Genomic DNA, 19888 nt, shown 5'->3' with positions numbered 1-19888 from the left:
CTATGCCTTCCTAAGGGAATTCTCAAGGACTTTTTGAACTCTTTACAAGTTTTACTTAATGTGCTGACTTTAGAATCTAAATATAAGAATAAGATATGACTTAATTATATTGTGGTGGTAATGATAGAAGAAGAAAAATTCTGGCCTGCTATGGATGAAGATGAAGATGAGAAAAAGAACAACTCAGGCTGCCTCGAGTGTTGTTCTCTCCAACGTTTCCATCATTTTAACTGCCAGTTATCTTTTTAGATGACAAAACTGAAGATCTATTCCTTGAATGTTTAAAACTATTCAAAGGTTCCTCATTCTTTATAGTAAAAATTTCTGTGCAAACCAAGGTCTCCATTCTCAAATCCTGCCCTACCTTAGCTCAACTTCTACTCAGCTACCAGCAGTTCCCAGGCCCATCATGCCTCCTTGCTTTTGCTGCCTCAGACTATAATTCCCAGCCCACTTCACCTGTAGTCAATCACCTGTTCCTGTCTCCTACACCCCTCCACTGTGTCACCAATCATACTGAATGCAACTGAATGGTTAACAGATTGTTAGTCGAGCACCATGTGAGTACAGACCATTCTAATCATGTTCTTTATCCAGAACCTAGCAAAGGCAGATGGACATGCAGAAAGTCTTCTTTTGGAGGTGATGAATATGTTTATGGCATAGATTAGGGTGATGGTTTTACAAGTGTATACTTATCTCCAAAGCTCGTCAAGTTATATACATTAAATATGTTCAGCCTTTTGTATGTCAATCATGCCTCAATAAAGTGTTGTTTTCTTTTAATCACTTGTTGAATAAATGAATGTGAGGAGTGAGAGAGTGAATGGAAATGATCAAAGAAAAATTTATCCTATAGAGAGAAGGCAAGTAGTACTCCCAGGTTTTCACTGCCAACCGTAGAAATTACACTGTTCATTTATTTGTTTAATTGTGTATTATCTGTCTCCCCCTCTGTTATGTAAGTTCACTAAAGACCCTGCACCCATTGTGTTCCATGCCCTGTCCTCCACACCTGCAACACTTCCCAGCATAGAGTACAGGTTCAATAAATATTTGATAAGTGAATGCAAGGTTAACACTGATAATAGTAACACAGCCGAAGAAGCAATGTCTCAATAGGCAGTAGGGTGGTCCTGAGCAAGGTGAAGCAGATGGGTGGGGTGAGCAGAGCAGAGGGAAGGGAGGCTGGATAAGCAAACACAAGTTGTATGTCTCCAGCAATGTCCACAGAAGAAAGTGCATTAACTCACAACAGAAATATACTAACCAGGTGACAAGTGTGCCCTAGAATGGAACTGTATTTGTCCTTCAGGCTGTCCTTCCTCAGTGCTCCACCGCTACCTGCTCTGGGCTCCATAATCACCAAGCAACGTCCTGACCATGATTTTACTTCTATAGATACAGATACAAGGGTGAGACCCTGCAAACTAAAAAACACAAACATCTAGCTGGCTTGGCAGTTACATTTTTAAAAAAAGTTTAGGCAGTTATGAAAAATATGTTTCTTATGGCCTTGGTTACTGAGGGAATCATCTTTCAAAGCTGCCCTCCCCCTGGGCACATTGAAAATTGCATCTGTGAGGCTTTAGGGTGATACCCCCAATGTTCTGTGCCTCATCAAGGTAACAATGTAGGAAGTCAGTTGGCTTTACCCATATCTTTGTATTCCTCATGCAATACTGAACATTAGCTGTTTCTGCAACTCAAGTTCTGTGACCCTGGACAAGCTGCTTAATCTTTATGGACCTCAGATTCTTCTCTGACAGATCCTCCCAATCTCTAAATTATGTGAAAATAAACATCTAGCGATGTATAATAGGGATCTAAAAAATCTCTAATAGATTCCATCTGTTTGCCTTATGGAAATACATCTTTATGGAAATAAATCTGGGTTCAGGATCAGGAAACTGGCAAAAATTTTAAAAGAGCACAGGGTTTAAGCAGACAGGGAGGAAGGAAACAACTGCTTACAGGGGAAGTCAGTAACTCAACACCTTTATTACAATAGAACAATTACAGCCCCCACAGAGTAGGGGTTATTTGTAAAAATATGGAATTTTTCTAAGGATAAGGTATTGCTAGATACCCTCATACAACTCTATCAAGCCATCACTGGGCTTAAAGTGGCGACAACTGAATGAGAAAGGTATGAGTGTGTTACACAAAACTGTTCCAAGGATCTGCTGCTGCCTACATAGACCCATTGCCAATTTATAGAAAGTTTGCCTTTTTATTTACAGAAGCATAGGAGCAGGTATAAAAACAGAAGAAGAAATAGCTCAGAAGAAACTGATGATAATCAAATATATGGCACACTCACAGAAAGAAAATTCCTGCCAAATGCAACCACCTTTGAGCCATAGCTTTTGGGTGAGTTTACAACATTCATGTGCACATTGTATATAGGTGTCACACCCTGTAGCTCTATAACTAACACAGCAATGCAAAATTTTTACTGATGCACAAAATTAACTCATTCTAAGCATTTCTTGAAACCATGGCAATATGGAACTGTAGGAGAGGGCAAAAGAAGGCAATTTTTACTACCTCTATTTTAAAAAGTCACATTTTTATGCAAACAGCTTTAATACCAGGGACATGTGAACAAAGCAGCATCAGCAATGACAGCATCAACAGGCACTCCTTTCCTTCAAATCCCTAGTGTTCCATCGTCTCAGCGCAAGGGCCAAATGGACCACCATGGCCAAAAATAATGAACGGCAAAAATGGATTATAAATCTGTATCCCAAAAGCAAAAAAGACTCAATTTAGAAGTTAGACAGAATGTGGCAATAACAGGAAGAAAAATGTAATAATTTAACTGCTGTTTATGAGCTCTTTGGTCTACTTATTCAAATAGTTAAGTCAGGCAGCATTCCAGCATAATGTGTCAAAGAAGCAGAAAGACTTGACTGTTTGTCCCGAACTAGTGGTGGGTTGACATGCTGTCTACTCAGACTGTTATGGATTTGAATCATTCCAGGCACTTTATTCAGAGTTTCCAATTTGTCATCTATATAATACTTTTATAAGAAATAACTCTAAATAAGGGTTGCTTTACATATTTACAAACATAAAGCTAAACTTGCCATTTAGTAAAATCTTAAGTTGTACTGAAGGACTGAAGAGTGTCATGCCATCGAAGAGTTTGAAGAGTTGGAAGAAGGGTCACAAAGCACTGAAATCTAGCACCTCCCTCCACCCTCAGAGACAAGGACAGTGGGAACCAGGAAGCAGTGCTTCACAGGTGACCTGACATCCTCAACTTGTTACCACAAGACTGTGGACATGGTGGTGGGTCTGACCACTGACAATGTTTGTAAATGGAAGTGAACACATCACCATGAGCAATAAGAGATACCAGGTCCAAAACTCACACCCCCTCGAGGAAACTAACGTCATGGGACTCACTAGTAGGGATCACAGGTGCTTCAGGGACTGTCCCACTGCCCATTCCTCTTCACCAATTTCAGAAAATGTAACCCTAAGCTTCTTGTCTTGTCAGTGGCTGATGGAACAAAGTTTTTCAACACATTTTGAACACCCCTGTGGCTTTATTACTCAGAAAAATCATGCAAGAAACATATTAATAGGAGACTGCTGAGCCCCATCCGTCCTTCGTCACCCACTCCGGACACAGAACGTCCAGTCATGGATAAAAAATGAGCCGGTGTAGAAGGCCAAACTGGATGAGCAGGCTGACCGATATGACGACATGGCGGCCTGCATGAAGTCTGTAACTGAGCAAGGAGCTGAATTATCCAATGAGGAGAGGAATCTTCTCTCAGTTGCTTATAAAAATGTTGTTGGAGCCCGTAGGTCATCTTGGAGGGTCGTCTCAAGTATTGAGCAAAAGACAGAAGGTGCTGAGAAAAAACAGCAGATGGCTCGAGAATACAGAGAGAAAATTGAGACTGAGCTAAGAGATATCTGCAATGATGTGCTGTCTCTTTTGGAAGTTCTTGATCCCCGATGCTTCCCAAGCAGAGAGCAAAGTCTTCTATTTGAAAACGAAAGGAGACTACTACCCCTATTTGGCTGAGGTTGCTGCTGATGACGAGAAAGGGATTGTGGATCAATCACGGCAAGCATACCAAGAAGCTTTTGAAATCAGCAAAAAGGAAATGCAGCCAACACATCCTATCAGATTGGGTCTGGCCCTTAACTTCTCTGTGTTCTATTATGAGATTCTGAACTCCCCTGAGAAAGCCTGCTCTCTTGCACAAGCAGCATTTGATGAAGCCATTGCTGAACTTGATACATTAAGTGAAGAGTCATACAAAGACAGCACACTAATAATAATGCAGTTACCGAGAGACAACTTGACATTGTGGACATCGGATACCCAAGGAGACAAAGCTGAAGAAGGAGAAGGAGGGGAAAATTAAAAGGCCTTCCAACTTTTGTCTGCCTCATTCTAAAATTTATACAGTAGACCATTTGTCATCCATGCTGTCCCACAAATAGTTTTTTGTTTATGATTTATGACAGGTTTATGTTACTTCTATTTGAATTTCTCTATTTCCCATGTGGTTTTTATGTTTAATATTAGGGGAGTAGAGCCAGTTAACATTTAGGGAGTTATCTGTTTTCATCTTGAGGTGGCCAATATGGGGATGTGGAATTTTTATACAAGTTATAAATGCTTGGCATAGTACTTTTGGTACACTGTGGCTTCACAAGGGCCAGTGTTAAAACTGCTTCCATGTCTAAGCAAAGAAAACTGCCTCGTATTGCTTTGTCCTGGTGGGGAATAAAAGGGATAATTGGTTCCAGTCACAGGTGTAGCTGTGGGTACTTTTAGGTTTGGAGCACTTACAAGGCTATAGTAGAAATAGATATCCCATGGATATTACATGTTAAACCATGTGTTATCTGTGGAATACTCAGTCTCAATGTGCACACCACTGACTACAGCTACAGAAGTGCTCCTTTAGTTGTGACCCAATTTACTCTGGATAAGGGCAGAAATGGTTCACATTCCATTATTTGTAAAGTTACCTGCTGTTTGCTTTCATTATTTTTGCTACACTCATTTTATTTGTATTTAAATGTTTTAGGCAACCTAAGAACAAATATACAAGTAAAGATGCAGTAAAAATGAATTGCTTGATATTCATTACTTCACGTATATCAAGCGCAGCAGTAAAACAAAAACCCCATGTATTTAACATTTTTTAGGGTTTTTTTTTGCTTTTGTGGGGTTTTTTTGTTTTGTTTTTGTTTTGTGTTTTTGTGTGTGTGTCTGTGTTTTGATACTTGCCTAACATGCATGTGCTGTAAAAATAGTTAACAGGGAAGTAACTTGAGATGATGGCTAGCTTTGTTTAATGTCTTATGAGATTTTCATGAACAATCCAAGCATAATCGTTAAGAACACGTGTATTAAGTTCATGTAAGTGGAATAAAAGTTTTATGAATGGACTTTTCAAAAAAAAGAAACATTAATAAACATATTTATAAGTGAAAACAAATGATTAAATGTCTGCCAATACCTATAAAATACTGGGATACATTCTGACATAAATACCCACTTAAAAAAACACAATCTTATAACTTTAACTTAATAACAATCAAAATAGTAAAGAAATTCACAAACACTTAGAGAACTTTAGAAGTGTACTGATTTGCCCAGTTCACCTCAACTGCTTGAGTAACCACATCCCAGGCACACAGATGCTCACACACTTCATACCCATTCACTCATAGGCTTTTCAGGTTTCTAAGACACAAGGTAATTAAGGCAACATAAACAGCCTAATGTTCTTAAATTATCTCATTTCCTCCCCAAACTTATATTGCTTATGAACAATTGTTTTATGGGTGAAAATTTCATCTAAATAATACAATATTCACTTAAAATTTTTTACAGATGCTGCCAAGGAAATTTTCAGGCAGATACATATCTATTATTACTGAAAAAGATGCTTTTTTAGAGCCAGTATGCACCTAATCTAATTTTGCATATTAAAAAACTTTAGAATACTAAGAATAATATAATGTATTAATTAGACCAGTAAGCACAAAAGAAAGTAAGAATTTTAGCTACAATAAGTCAACTACAATAAATACCAAGAACCCACAATTAGCAGTCAGGCCTGAAAACCTGTTCTTGAAGTAAGAACATGAGTCCTTGACCAATTCAAGGTTATCTAATTTTATATTATAATAAAAAAAAAATCAAACAAGTAGGGCCTGTTGGCAATGACCCTTTCTAGCTCTCTGGGCAGCCACTGACCCACTGGCATGAATGTCCAAGATGACAGCAGAACAGCAGAATTAGAGGAACTAAAGCTGCATTAGCAAATCCTCTCCTTGCAACCCCTTCCTATATCAAATAAAAATGGCAGACCCAGCTAGACTCACAGATCCCTGGCGCTACGGTTTAAATGATAGGAAAACTTACACAAAAGAAGTATCCAGAGTACAGACAGCACTCTTTTTGTTTTTCACTTTCATGTTTTAGGGCTCAGTTTTGGGGAAGGGGATACAATGCTGCTTTACAAAGGACATAGAAGTCCCTTGTTTGAGCTACCAACCTCTTAGCCACACAGAAAAATGTCAGTCATCCATTTGTTAGCACCAAAATCTCCTTCTACTGCTTACAATATGCACCACACATTTTAAGGGGCTGTTCAAACAGAAAAACAAAGGCAGCCCTTGAAATAGAAGCGGATCTTCCTAGCTTTGCCCGTTCCTTTATCACTTATGCCTACATGCCTGCCGTTAAAGCACTGTCACATTGTTTCCACATGCTCAGGCCCTTGAAACTTGTGCAAAAGCATTGCAAAATAAAACTGCAGAAACATCACATTACAAAACATGAGCTAGTAATAAACAGTAGGTCAGTCATGTGGGCCAGAATAATGATTAATAAAATCATAACTTACAAATGTCCCTGACCTGAGACATTTTTTTTACTTGAAGAAGACATTGAACACGTTGTGGTCATGGGTGTATTTCAAAAAGCATATTGGCACAATTCACTCTGAGAAACCATTTAAAATGATTGTCTTTTTGCCAATTTCAGTGGTCATAATACAATTTCACAGGCATGAAAAATTTTTAAAGATTAGAGAATAATTCTTTCATTTTTCCAACATCAACTTGTAATTGTATAGGTATAACTGAGCTGCTTAAAATCAATCAACAGAAGTGTGTAATGCTGGAGGTTCCTTCCAGAAAAGCTTATAGCTCCCTTTCCTTGGACCACATAGAGATAATGCCCCACACCAAATGTAGTACAAACTGGATACACAGTACTAGGAATACTTACCTTATAAAAGCTGAATTTATTCCTCTTGGTTAGAAGTCACAAATGGTTAAGAAGTAAAACTCCCTTCATTTGTTCTTCTAGTGAGCCAAATCTAGCCTCCCATTAACCCAGTCCATTGCAGATAATTTCACACAGCACACGCTCCCGGTTTCCAGCCCAGCAAGGATAATCACATTCCGGCGGGGAGTGAACAGATGGTGGATTCCATGGTAACCAGCCCTCCTAAGGCGATTGGTAGAAGTGTGTGACTACTGCTTATTGGGTAACAATCGCTGTCTTTGTGCTCCAGCCTTGCAAATCCTAAAGGAAAGAACGAACATATAGCCACTCACATGCGCAGGGGCTTGCCTAGCAGGTGTTTGGCTATTTAAACAAGGCAATACAGGCCAATTAAAAGCTGTCCTGTAAATCTACCCTTGAAGGTACAAAGTCCTAACATGTCAGATAGCGTCCACTGCTCATTCAGGGAGAAAGGTCACTTGAGGCTTAACTTGACAAACAGAAAATAAAAGTTGAAAGTTAACTTGAAAATTCAAGATAACGCATTCCAGAAATCTAAGCTGCATCAGTAAGTTCTTTTCCGATTTACAATCCACATCAGAAGTGAAACTGGTTTTACATTTAGATCTTCTTAAATAAAATTTTGAAATTTGCAAAACTTAGTTTGAAAATAAAAGTTTTCAAAATCAATTATAAATGTACACGTAATAATTTTTTTAAACTTACATAAATTCATTTTTACTGTTTTTGTTGATTTGGAAGGAGAGGGAGAGGCTACTAAACTTCAAATTTTCATAAGGGGCTTATGCAATTATAGGATTGAAATCTCTTGGTTACATACTCTCTACTGGGTTTAATTTGTTTCTGCATCCATGAAAGTTAAATGTCAATTCAGCAGGAAAAGAGCTTTCCCCCAATCCGTGGTGCTCAAGGAATCAGAGAATACGTCCTTGGAAGAGCAAAATGGCTGAAAACCAAATATATACCACACCTAAACCAACTACTGGAAATAATGCATAAATCTAAAACAGATAAACTCTAAGCACTCAAAATAAATCCATCAGAAATAAATTTTTTAAAGGCAAGGAAAAGAAATAATTAGGTTATAAGCTTAAAGCAAAAACTAAATAAAACAAAAATTGTGAGCTGTGACTAGACCTTTACGTCTTAATTACCTCATTACTCTATGGTTACCCACTATCCTAAATTTAGGACTTCTTTTCTTGGCATGAACAGAAATGAGACACAAATGTTGAAAGGAAAAAGACAAAATTATTATTTGCAAATGATACAATTCTACTGTAGAAAAATAAATTCAAAGAAATCAAGGATATTATTTATAATACCCGAAATTTAGTGATGTGGCCAAACATATCAATATAATTCCTTTATAAGGCAAAAACTATCAGAATACTGGTGAAATTTACTAACAAGGGCACACAACACTTGGGAATAATATCAAGAACTGTGTATGAACTATTTGGGGAACAAAGAAATGAACTCTTATCAGAAGAAATAAAACTAAATGGAGAGAAATAATGCACTGCTAGATACAAAGATCCATTTTAAAGATGCCAATTCTTCTCAAATTACCAGATAGTCAGTCTTCTAGTAAATTTATATATATATAACATATATATATGTATATATGTGTGTGTATTTCAGTAAAATTTCCAACATACTTTAGGAAATAAATTTAACAAAGTGACTCTAAACTTTATGTGGATTAAAAAAATGAAAATACCAATGAAAATTCTATGAGAGGAGTAATAATGGGTAAAATAACTATACCAAGTTTTTTAAACATGTTAAAAATACTATAAACATACAGCTATCTCCCAAATTTATAACTCCAGGACAAATCTCTTTCCCCGTGAATTGCAGATTCCTACATCTAACTACTTACTGAACATCTCTGCCTGATTAATGTTTAATAAATATCTCCAACATAACATCCCAAAACTCAACTCCCAATTTCTCACCCAAACCTGCTCCTCCTGAATCCTTCCTTGTTTTTGGAAACAGCAACTCCAACATTCCAATCACTCGAGCTGAAAGCCTGAGAGCCCATCTTTGACTTCTCTCTTTCACTGACATCTTCACATACAACCTGACAGCTCATGACATGGGCTATTTCTTCCAATACGGCCACTTCTAATATGGCCCCTCCACCACTTCCACCTGGTCTAGGCCATACCACCTCTCACCTGGATTCCTTAATAATTTCCTAATTAAACTCTCTGCTTCCACTTTGCCCTGTACAGGCTATAAAACCTAAGCAGATAATGAGAATTCTCTTCTCAAAACTGACTTTCCCCTTGCACTGAGGATGAAAGTTCCATTCTGTATGAGGGCTTAAAAAGCCCTTAATAGGGCTTCCCTGGTGGCACAGTGGTTGAGAGTCCGCCTGCCGATGCAGGGGACACGGGTTCTTGCCCCAGTCCGGGAAGATCCCACATGCTGCGGAGCGGCTGGGCCCGTGAGCCATGGCCACTAAGCCTGTGCGTCTGGAGCCTGTGCTCCGCAACGGGAGAGGCCACAGCAGTGAGAGGCCCGTGTACCGCCAAAAAAAAAAAAAAAAAAAAAAAAAGCCCTTAATAACCTGCACCTCACCCCCATTAACTCACTTGATTCGTCTCCCACAACCCTCTCCTCCCTTCTGTGAGCTCTCCAGGCAGAGTCTGACATTGTCTCTTCTCAGCACCTTTTCAGTAACTTGGACAGTGACAGTGTTTACTACAGGCCAGAGGTCTCTGCACACATCTCCATTTACAAACCGATAGCCCCTCAAAGCCAGGGACTGTGCCAATCTGATCTTTGTGCTCCTGGTGTCAAGCAAAGGTCCTTATACACAGTGAGTACTCACTGAATCTGCTGAATGAATAACAGCTTGCTGAAGAATTTTTTATTCTAGGGAAAATTTAGAGGCAACTTAAGAATCTTATAATAGATGAATGGTTATGCAAATAAGAATGTATTCAACTTGATAGAATATCATGCAGTTATTAAAAATACGGTCATGGACTTCCCCGGTGGTCCAGTGGTTAAGACTCCGCCTTCCAGTGCAGGGGGAGTGGGTTTGATCCCTGGTCGAGGAATTAAGGTCCTACCTGCTGCAGGGTGCAGCCAAAAATTTTTTTAAATAAAATTAAAATATGGTCACAAAGACTATATGGCATAAGGGAAATGTGAATGGTAAAATATTAACAATGGGGACTTCCCTGGTGGTGCAGTGGTTAAGAATCCACCTGCCAGTGCAGGGGACATGGGTTCGAGCCCTGGTCGGGGAAGATCCCACGTGCCGCGGAACAACTAAGCCCGTGCGCCACAACTACTAAGCCTGTGCTCTAGAGCCCACGAGCCACAACTACTGAAGCCTGCGCGCCTAGAGCCCGTGCTCCGCAACAAGAGAAGCCACCCTAATGAAAAGTCTGCGCACTGCAATGAAGAGTAGCCCCTGCTCACCGCAACTAGAGAAAGCCTGCACGCAGCCAACGAAGACCCAGCGCAGCCAAAAATAAATAAATTTATAAAAAAATAATAAATGTTCTGTTTACTGAGTCCCTAGTATGTGCTAGGAACATTAATAAGCACTTTACAAATATTTTATTTAAACCTCACAGAGATTATGAAGTAGGTATTACTATCCTCATTTTTCAGTTATGGAAACAGACTCAGAAACTAAGTTCTTTGCCCTACATCTCACTGCTGAGACTAGAACCTCATGTAAGACCAAAGCTTGGGTCTGATCATTAAGCCACACTACCTCCTGGAAGTGTAGGGGAAAAAAATACATAACTGAGTACTAACTATGAACAACTACATAAAAAAGAAAAGATTCTTAGGAAGAAAAGTCTAAGCCTCTGTATCTCAAAATTATAAGAGCAGCTGTGAGGAAGAAATATTGGTGATGTTTTCCTTTCTCTGTTTTCCAAAATTTTTAATGTCATAAATAATAATTTTCTAAAAATAATATTTATTCTTCCTACACATATTTTTCAATGTTCACCCCACTATGTTCTTGGGTGGATCTACTAACTATCAAGACAATAAAAAAAAACTAAAAAGGGGCTTCCTTGGTGGCGCAGTGGTTGAGAGTCTGCCTGCCGATGCAGGGGATACAGGTTCGTGCCCCGGTCCGGGAAGATCCCACATGCCGCGGAGCGGCTAGGCCCGTGAGCCATGGCCGCTGAGCCTGCGCGTCCGGAGCCTGTGCTCCGCAACGGGAGAGGCCACAACAGTGAGAGGCCCGCATACCGCGAAAAAATTAAAAAAAAACTAAAAAGAATCTGGCTTATAGTTTCTAGGAAATTGATTCTGTCAGAATTACTCAGAAAGAAAAAAAAGGCAGATCTAAGAAAGGCAAATTAGTAGTGTCCTCTTTAGCTCCAGGTTCACCTCTGGCTGTTCTAACATTGTCTCCACAACAGCACCTCAAGCCACTCTGCTCAGAATCTAATAATAGGGTCCCCAAACTTAAGCTGTAGGACACGTGTCAAATAGTCAATAATCCCCATAAAGGTTCTTGAGATAAAAAGGTGTTGGAAGCAGAGACGCCTGATAATTTATCTTCTTCAAATACTGGGCAGCCTGCAGTGTTGCCTAGAACTTGTTATAAGTAGCCACTGTGCCAGCTGAGCAGTGATCAAATAACCTTGAGAGTATTGTTCTATCTCCCTTCACTATTGAATCTATACCTAGGCACATATTTTTGGAATGTTTTTAAGCCCTTAGCTTTTACAAAGCTCAATAATAGAAAGACTCCCTAATTAGAAATGCAGAAACCTGGACTCTAGTCCCTGCTTAACCACTGGTATGATATGGCAAGCCATTGCCCTCTCTGGTCCTGTGCACTGCAGTCACAGAATGAGAGCACTAGGTTAGATCATCTTCAAAGATCTCTTCTATTCTAAACTAATGAGAACGAATGTTGGAGGAAGGAGGATCCCTCCTCATTCTTACTGGTTTCAGCAGAAAAGGAGAAAGGGGCTAGAGCAACAAGGACAAGAATAAATATTTATTTGTTTTCCAAAATGAAATGGCATACTAAAAATTTCTGGGTACAACCCTTAGGTGTATTATGACTGAAAGGTCTGAGCAGGAGGTATTACTGAAGTACCAGGTGAGATGGCAATTGTACCCACAACAAAGATGCCCTGTGCAGGTGCACTTCGAGTAACATTACCACCAGCTCAGTTCTCACCACATTCTCTTTTTCTTGCTGAAACTCCTTCTTGACAAATAGTTCATATTATGAAGTGACTGGATATTGTTAGGGTTTTGTCTGTGAATATGAAACAGACTCAAGTTACCTATCCTAATTGGAGATAAATTTATCATGTAAGCCTAAGAAGCACCAGGTTAAACAACAGAGTTAACCAGCCACAGACACTGAAACACAAAATGCAACGTCTGAAAAAGGTGACATTTTCTTAGATATTTTCAGTGTGTACCAAGAATTTTGTATTTTTGCTTAACATTCTATGTAAGAGTTTTTTTATTTGACTGTTTTGCAATTAGTTCTATGAAGATGATTTAGAGCAAAAATATATTTGCAAGGTACGAAGTACCTGACAAGCAAAAGAAAACATTGAAATAAATGGAACTTCTCTGCCCAGTTTGCAAAGTGTTAACAACGATGGAGTAACAAATTCCCTGGCGGTCCAGTGGTTAGGACTTGGCTCTTTCACTGCTGTGGCCTGGATTCAATCCCAGGTGGGGAACTAATATCCCTCAAGCCACATGGTGCGGCCAAAAACAAAAAACAAAACAAAACAAAAACAAAAAACAATGATGGAGTAAAAAGTCTATCCTGATTTGGTGGAAGCATTTTTTTTTAAAGGAAACAATGTAAATATTTTAATAAAAACAATCCCACAGCATTTATTGTCATCTGGTAACAACATAAAGGTGAGCAAAACAATATGAATAAATGCTTCAGAACTACACTTCTAACAAAGGACACCTAAAAAAACTGTATTGCCTTCTCAACAATTTCTCACTTCATTGATCATTTCTAGTTGGAGACACTCTGGAGCAGAGTAATGTAATCTCCTTTTAGCATGATCCGACCCAGTTGTTTTCTTGACTTTGTTTTAGAATGAATCTCTTCTGCATCATCTAATACGAGGTTCATATACTCATCAAAACCAATAATACAGCCCTCTATCCGCATATTCACTTGCTCATAAAGCCACACCTGAATCTGAGATTTTGCAAGAATCTGAAGATGAGATTGACTGGCTGCACCATCACCTTCTGCACCTTCTGGCCCTGGCCCCAGTATGCCATGGTGGAAGCTCACGAAGACCACACTATCCCGCACACTACCTCAAAAAGCAACTTCCGGAATCAGAAGCATTTCTTTTTAATTGCCCATCATTCCTCTGATATGGTTAGCATATCAGAGACGTACTTTCCTTTCCCAGCTACCACACTGCAAAGAAAACAAGTGTTGAAGATAAGTCTATGTCAGAGGGTCTCCAGCCCTTTTGCGTCAAAGTCCAACCATTGGGACTTGAACCCAGATCTACCAATGCCCCAGGGATATTTTTTTATTAAAATCAGAAGGATAATATATCTTAGTCAAATGAGAATAATGGGATCCAATTCTTCACATCATGAGATCATTGCTATCTTCATTACGGAAATATTCCCTCTCTTTCCATATATTTAACGTTGACTCTAGAACAGAGGCTGGAGGAAAGTATACAAATATCTGGGTCCTAGTCTGTTGCCTTCCCCATTCTTCATTCTTATCCACATTCTTTTAAGAAGTGATGCATCTAAATCGGAATCTAGATGTTTTAATTCTTTTTTCTTTGTCTAAGAAATTTTCTGAAATATATGAAAGTGAAGACTCTCTTTGGGGAGTACATATATATAATATAATAAATATTTATGTTAATACATTAATTATATCAGTAACTATATTTTTACAAATATTTGTGACAAGTGGAAAAAGGATTAAGAACAAAGAATGTTCTATAAACAAGACTTATTGGGGATCTACAATTTGCAAAGTTCCAACCTAAACTTTACAGACAAAACAAGGAGACACTGGTTCCTTTCTCTTGATGAGTTTTTAATATGTTCACACAACAAAGACTTTCACCTCTTTGAGAGGTGAGGGGTGGAAACGTGTTAACAACTGTTATAGATGTCTAGCACTAGGTAAGTGAAAAAGATATACCACACAAACATCACTCTGTAAAAATTATCAAAATATCAACATTATGAACCTTCTTTTTTATACTTTAGGTGCTGAGATCACGCCACAATGAAAATTATGTCAATCCCAGTTTTGTGCTCATAAAATCCAACGCTGAACAGTTAATCCCCGCAACTCAAAAATTATCCTGAAGGACCAAAGCATACAAACATCTATTGCTCTAGATCAAAGCTATGCAAAAACTGTTTAGCATAAGTTCTACAGGGTCTCCTTTGGGAACGAAAGCAAATTCAGCAAAAACTGAATGATCAACTGAACTCTTAATGTTGAAACCTAGGGATTTATAGGCATGCCTCTGAGATAGTGCAGGTTTGGCTCCAGACCACCATAATAAAGCAAATATTGCAATAAAGCAAGTCACATGAATTTTTTGGTTTCCCAATGTATATAAAAGTTATGGTTACACTATAGTGTAGTCTGTTAAGTGTGCAATAGCATTATGTCTTAAAGAAACAATGTACATACCTTAATTAAGAAATACTTTATTGCTAAAAACTGTTAACCATCATCTGGCAACGCAGGGCTGCCACAAACGTTCAGTTTGTAAAAAATGCAATATCTGCAAAACTCAATAAAGTGAAGCACAAGAAAACAAGGTATGCCTATATTTATAGTCTCTCATCTGATCTCATAAAATCAATTCTTTCTAACCTAACTTTACCTTTTTATCCCAAATCCAACCCCAGAAAGAGGAAAGTAGTCTAGTTTTGTGGGTAAGGGTCCTTTGAGACTAGGACTAAGGTGTATCCAACTGTGAACATTTGAGGCTGTGTGTGTGGCAGAGATATGTATGCGGGATGAGTGGTGTGTGTGTATATATGAGGGTGCACAGGTGGGTGAGAAGGGTGTGTGTGCAGGGGGATTTGGGAAAGCTTCTTAGTTTGCCTTATGAATTATATCTAAACACCCTGGATTTACTTTTGGGGTAACCAGAGGATAACCACTTGAATACGGGGCATATCATGGTCAGTTAATGCTGCAAATACAGATTCCCAAACTCTGGGCAAGATAGGGTATACTTAAAAATTTCTTGCCCCACAACTTATCAGTGGGGAATGACTTCTCAGCTACAACTTCTGAGCTTTGAGGCTTTCATCTAAGAAACAGGTAGATTAATATTTGGTACCTCCCTCTCAAGAAGATCAGTTAGACCACATAGGTGAACCCCCTATGAATACCTAGAAAACTACATAGTTGTAAGAAGTTTTAAACATGTTTAAAGGGGCAGGGGGGAAGGGAGACACAACTGTCGACTCTGAGACAAGAAGAGCAAAGGATGACTTCCTGTTACAGGAAAAAAAAAAAACCTTAAGTCTCTTTCAAACCCCCCCTTCCCCCAAAACCCAAAATATCAATAAAACAAAAAAGTCCTTTCTTGGCTCCATTTATATTCTTGTCAAGCTATCTAATCGCATCGCTTTTCTTGTTGACAGTTCTCAAAAAGTGGGAACTCCAAGGTCACTGCCTCCACTTTCTCACCAGTTAGTTGCTCCTTAGCCTACCAGTCTAACATGCACCTGATCCTACTCCCACCAAGGCCAGTGGGACATTGCAATCAGCAAACCCACAGGTCACCATTCAGGTTTTCGTTTTTGTTTTTCTTTTTAATTTATGTATTTATTTTTGGCTGCGTTGGGTCTTCGTTGCTGCGCGTGGGCTTTCTCTAGTTGTGGCGAGCGGGGACTACTCTTCGTTGCGGTGCGCGGGCTTCTCTAGTTGTGGCGAGCGGGGACTACTCTTCGTTGCGGTGCGCGGGCTTCTCACTGTGGTGGCTTCTTTTGTTGCAGAGCACGGGCTCTAGGCGCGTGGGCTTCAGTAGTTGTGGCACGTGGACTCTAGAGCACAGGCTCAGTAGTTGTGCCGCACGGGCTTAGTTGCTTCGTGGCATGTGGGATCTTCCCGGACCAGGGCTTGAACCCGTGTACCCTGCATTGGCAGGCGGATTCTTAACCACTGTGCCACCAGGGAAGTCCCACCATTCAGTTCTTGAACCCCTACACTTCTCTGGGAGCACCTGACAGTGATGACCTCGTTCTCCTTCTTGACATTCTTTCCTCCTGGGCCGCCTCACAACCAACTCTCCTGGTTCCCTAGGACTCTCTCCAGTAACTCCTTTCTTCTTTGCTTTAATCAGCAACTCTTTCTCCACCTTCTCCCTCCTCCATACATCCAATCAATCAGGTCTGTCCAATAAATGTTCACTGAATAAACATTCATAAAACATCACCAGTAAATGTGTTTAGATATTATACAGCAATTAGTTGGCCAAATATGAAGTTATTAGTTCAAACATGGAACCCCACTGACGGAATAAGCGCCTTTGATCTTTATAAACAAGAAAAAAAACCAAATAATATCTTACTGAGTGTATGGTTGGAGGTGGGTAAAAGTAAAGACCTTCCCTTCCCTCAAAAACTGAACAGTTGTGTAGGAATTTAAATACTTACTTCCCTGCCAAGTTCTTACTGCCAAACCTCATTCCTGCCTCAAGTCCCTTGCACTTGCAGTTCCCTCTGCCTAGAACGTTTCATCTAGATTTTCCTCTTGCTTCTGTAACACAATTCATGCAAATCTGCACTTCGATGCCACTTTCTCAGGTAGGTCTTTCCTTCCTCACAAGCCCATCTGTCCGTTTCTATCGATCCTAGTACCTTGTTCTTTGTTATTTAATAGCACTTATCGCTGCCCAACTTTATATTAAATGTTTCTTTTTCACTCTTTTTACTTTCGGCTCCCACCCTATTTTTTAATGGACAAAAGCTTCGATTGGGAACCTCACAAAAGGTCTCCAATAAGCATATAAAAATCATTAATCAGAGATGTGCAAATTAAAATCACAAAATGATACCACTAGATACCTGCCACATGGCTAAAATTTTTTTAGACAAGCAAAGTATTGGCTAGGAAGGGGAACTAGAATATTCACACCCTAAAATCACTATGGAAAACCTTTAGGCAATGTCTCCTAAAGCTGAACATACGCATAACACAATAATTCCACTAAAAGATGTAATGTTCATAGAACCTTTCATTACATAATAATTGATGGTCATCAACAGCAAAATGGAAATAAAATACTATTCATACACACAAAAAATGGCTGTACAGTGTTAATGGATAGGCTACAATCTTTGGGAACAGATGATCTTGGACTTGAATTCCAGTTCTGCTAGTTACCATGTAATACTGAATATGTAGATATGGGTATATAACCTCATTGAGTCTGCTTTCTCCACCTGAAAAATATGGTCATATCAGCTATCTTACAAGATTATTCTAAGGATTCGAAATAATGTGCATATAACACCAAGCACTGTGTCTAACAGGGACTCAGTAAACAATAAGACTAGGATTTAGGAGATATATCACTCAGTATCAATTACCAATATTTTTTATACATAAACTTTCTTCCTGTAAAATAAAGATGATGTTTCACCTGACCTGCCAAACATATCTGCAGCATTTCTGAGTTACCAACACAGTCATCATTGAAACTATACAAGAAGCAGGTCATAGCATTTTATTATTCAGCTACTTTACGGACCCCATGTGCAACTGCAGCTGTTGGTCCTAATGCCAGAGGAGCAAATGAGTTGGAAAGATGAAAACAAATGTGCAGGAGAAATGCCAAGAAGTGTGTAAACGGCTGGACAGGAGTCCAATTGGTTCAGTGACAAAGCTGATCCTGAGAACACTGTGTGCACTGTCTGCACGCTCTGAAGAAGCATACACAGGTCGGCATGCCTAAAAAACAATGGGGGCCAAAAAAACCCCCCTTGAACTACTGTGGTTTTCAGCCTAATTCTGAGTCCCCTTTTGTCTTATAAATAACTCTATTTATACTTGTTATTAGAGAATAAAACCTACAGGTCCTACAATAAATCCTACTTTGACTTTTTTTTAAATATAAAATATATATGTATACATATAATCTGGTGTTTAGTAGCAACCAGATCCTAAATTTTAAAGTTACAATAAAAATTAGGAGAAATGACTATTTCTAAGTATAATACATGTTCAATAAAATTTTACTCATCATAATAAAGAAAAGTCGGATAGTAACTTATATTACCATCTAAACTAGTGAGGAGGAAGCAGAGCAGGGCAAAGAAAAAATAAATCCCCTAAAATCCTGAAATCAAATTTTCCAATCCAAAATAATTACTTGAAGAATAAGACTCCAAACTTCCATATTTTGACTGTATATTCACATTACTCTAGCTATTTGTATTCTATTAAAATTTATCATCATGCCTATAAAGTTTTAAATGCAAGACACATTTAAGAATTTATAAGTAACTCAAAGTACTCTAAACTCAGTTCCATTCATTCCACAAGGTAGGTCAGTACTCCACGTTGGTGCAAGTCTGTGACATAGGGGCCTCTATACAATGGGAATGAAGAACAACAAGCTTTTTCTTTCTTTTGTGGCTGAATTATTGGGAGAAACTCAGGCCATTTCTAACCTAGTGAAACAAAGAAAAACTAAAGGCTTTGGCTAAGGTCTTGTGAATCTGTGTTTTTCCCAGCACCAGTATTTTCATAGCCCATGCTTTTATGCATAGATCTAGTTTTCCATTCACATGAGGCTTGTGGCATAGAAGAACCTGCCTTAGTTAGGGAAGTTCTCTTTCAATGTTCCTCAGTGATCACCTATCTGCAAATATTCTATAGAAACCACTCCAGTTTTTCTCTATGAAGAAAGCAATGTCATCTACATTTGAAAAATAGCTAGCACATAGGCTCCCTGCCACACAGAAGTAAAAGTTTTTAAAATGTGTGATTCGTAAGTTTAAACCAACATGGAACCTAACACGTTTGTTTAAAATCCTAATTCAATGTCCTTAAAATTCTAAGGTATAGCTATTATTAATATCTTAAATCAAGAATACAAACACAGGGCTTCCCTGGTGGCGCAGTGGTTGAGAGTCCGCCTGCCGATGCAGGGGACATGGGTTCATGCCCCGGTCCGGGAAGATCCCACATGCCGCGGAGCGGCTGGGCCCGTGAGCCATGGCTGCTAAGCCTGCGCATCTGGAGCCTGTGCTCCGCAACGGGAGAGGCCACAACAGTGAGAGGCCCGCATAACGCAAAAAAAAAAAAAAAAAAAAAGAATACAAACACAATGGGATTTTTCCTCCCCAAGGCACCTTGCAAAGACAGTCTTTAAAAAATGGTGGTGTTCTCTCAGTTATTTATAATCCAAAAACTTGAAAGATGTTAAATATCTAACAATGGAGGATATATTAACTAAATTAAAGTACTACTTTTTAACAGAATATCATACAGCTATTGAATTTTTACTAAGAAGTTTTGTAATGTGAAACATCTAATGTTATGTGGGAAGGGGAAAGCATGATTTTAAAAATCCATGTAAA

General features: G+C 38.9%; 1 protein-coding gene and 2 pseudogenes across 6 annotated transcripts in view; 1 reads left to right on the top strand and 2 right to left on the bottom strand.

The window, feature by feature from the left end:
• The window catches only part of FGD4 (FYVE, RhoGEF and PH domain containing 4), a 197954-nt gene that overhangs the window by 106511 nt on the left and 71555 nt on the right, over positions 1-19888 (bottom strand). For 2 of the 4 annotated variants that reach the window (XM_082851084.1, XM_082851083.1), the window contains exon 2: positions 7280-7579. The exons of the other annotated variants lie outside the window; for them this stretch is intronic. The gene's annotated coding sequence lies outside the window, so the exon portion shown is untranslated. The remainder of the gene's footprint in view (positions 1-7279; positions 7580-19888) is intronic. 4 annotated transcript variants of the gene reach the window in all.
• LOC309969343 (14-3-3 protein zeta/delta-like) lies at positions 3666-4839 on the top strand (annotated as a pseudogene). The gene has a single exon. The product of its transcript is annotated as a 14-3-3 protein zeta/delta-like (transcript).
• LOC309969344 (small nuclear ribonucleoprotein E-like) lies at positions 12791-14131 on the bottom strand (annotated as a pseudogene). Its single transcript has one exon. The product of its transcript is annotated as a small nuclear ribonucleoprotein E-like (transcript).

Source organism: Leucopleurus acutus, assembly GCF_964270905.1.
Source record: "Leucopleurus acutus genome assembly, chromosome: 11".
Classification (NCBI taxonomy): Eukaryota; Metazoa; Chordata; class Mammalia; order Artiodactyla; family Delphinidae; genus Leucopleurus; species Leucopleurus acutus.
This window is presented reverse-complemented; position numbering and strand designations above follow the sequence as displayed.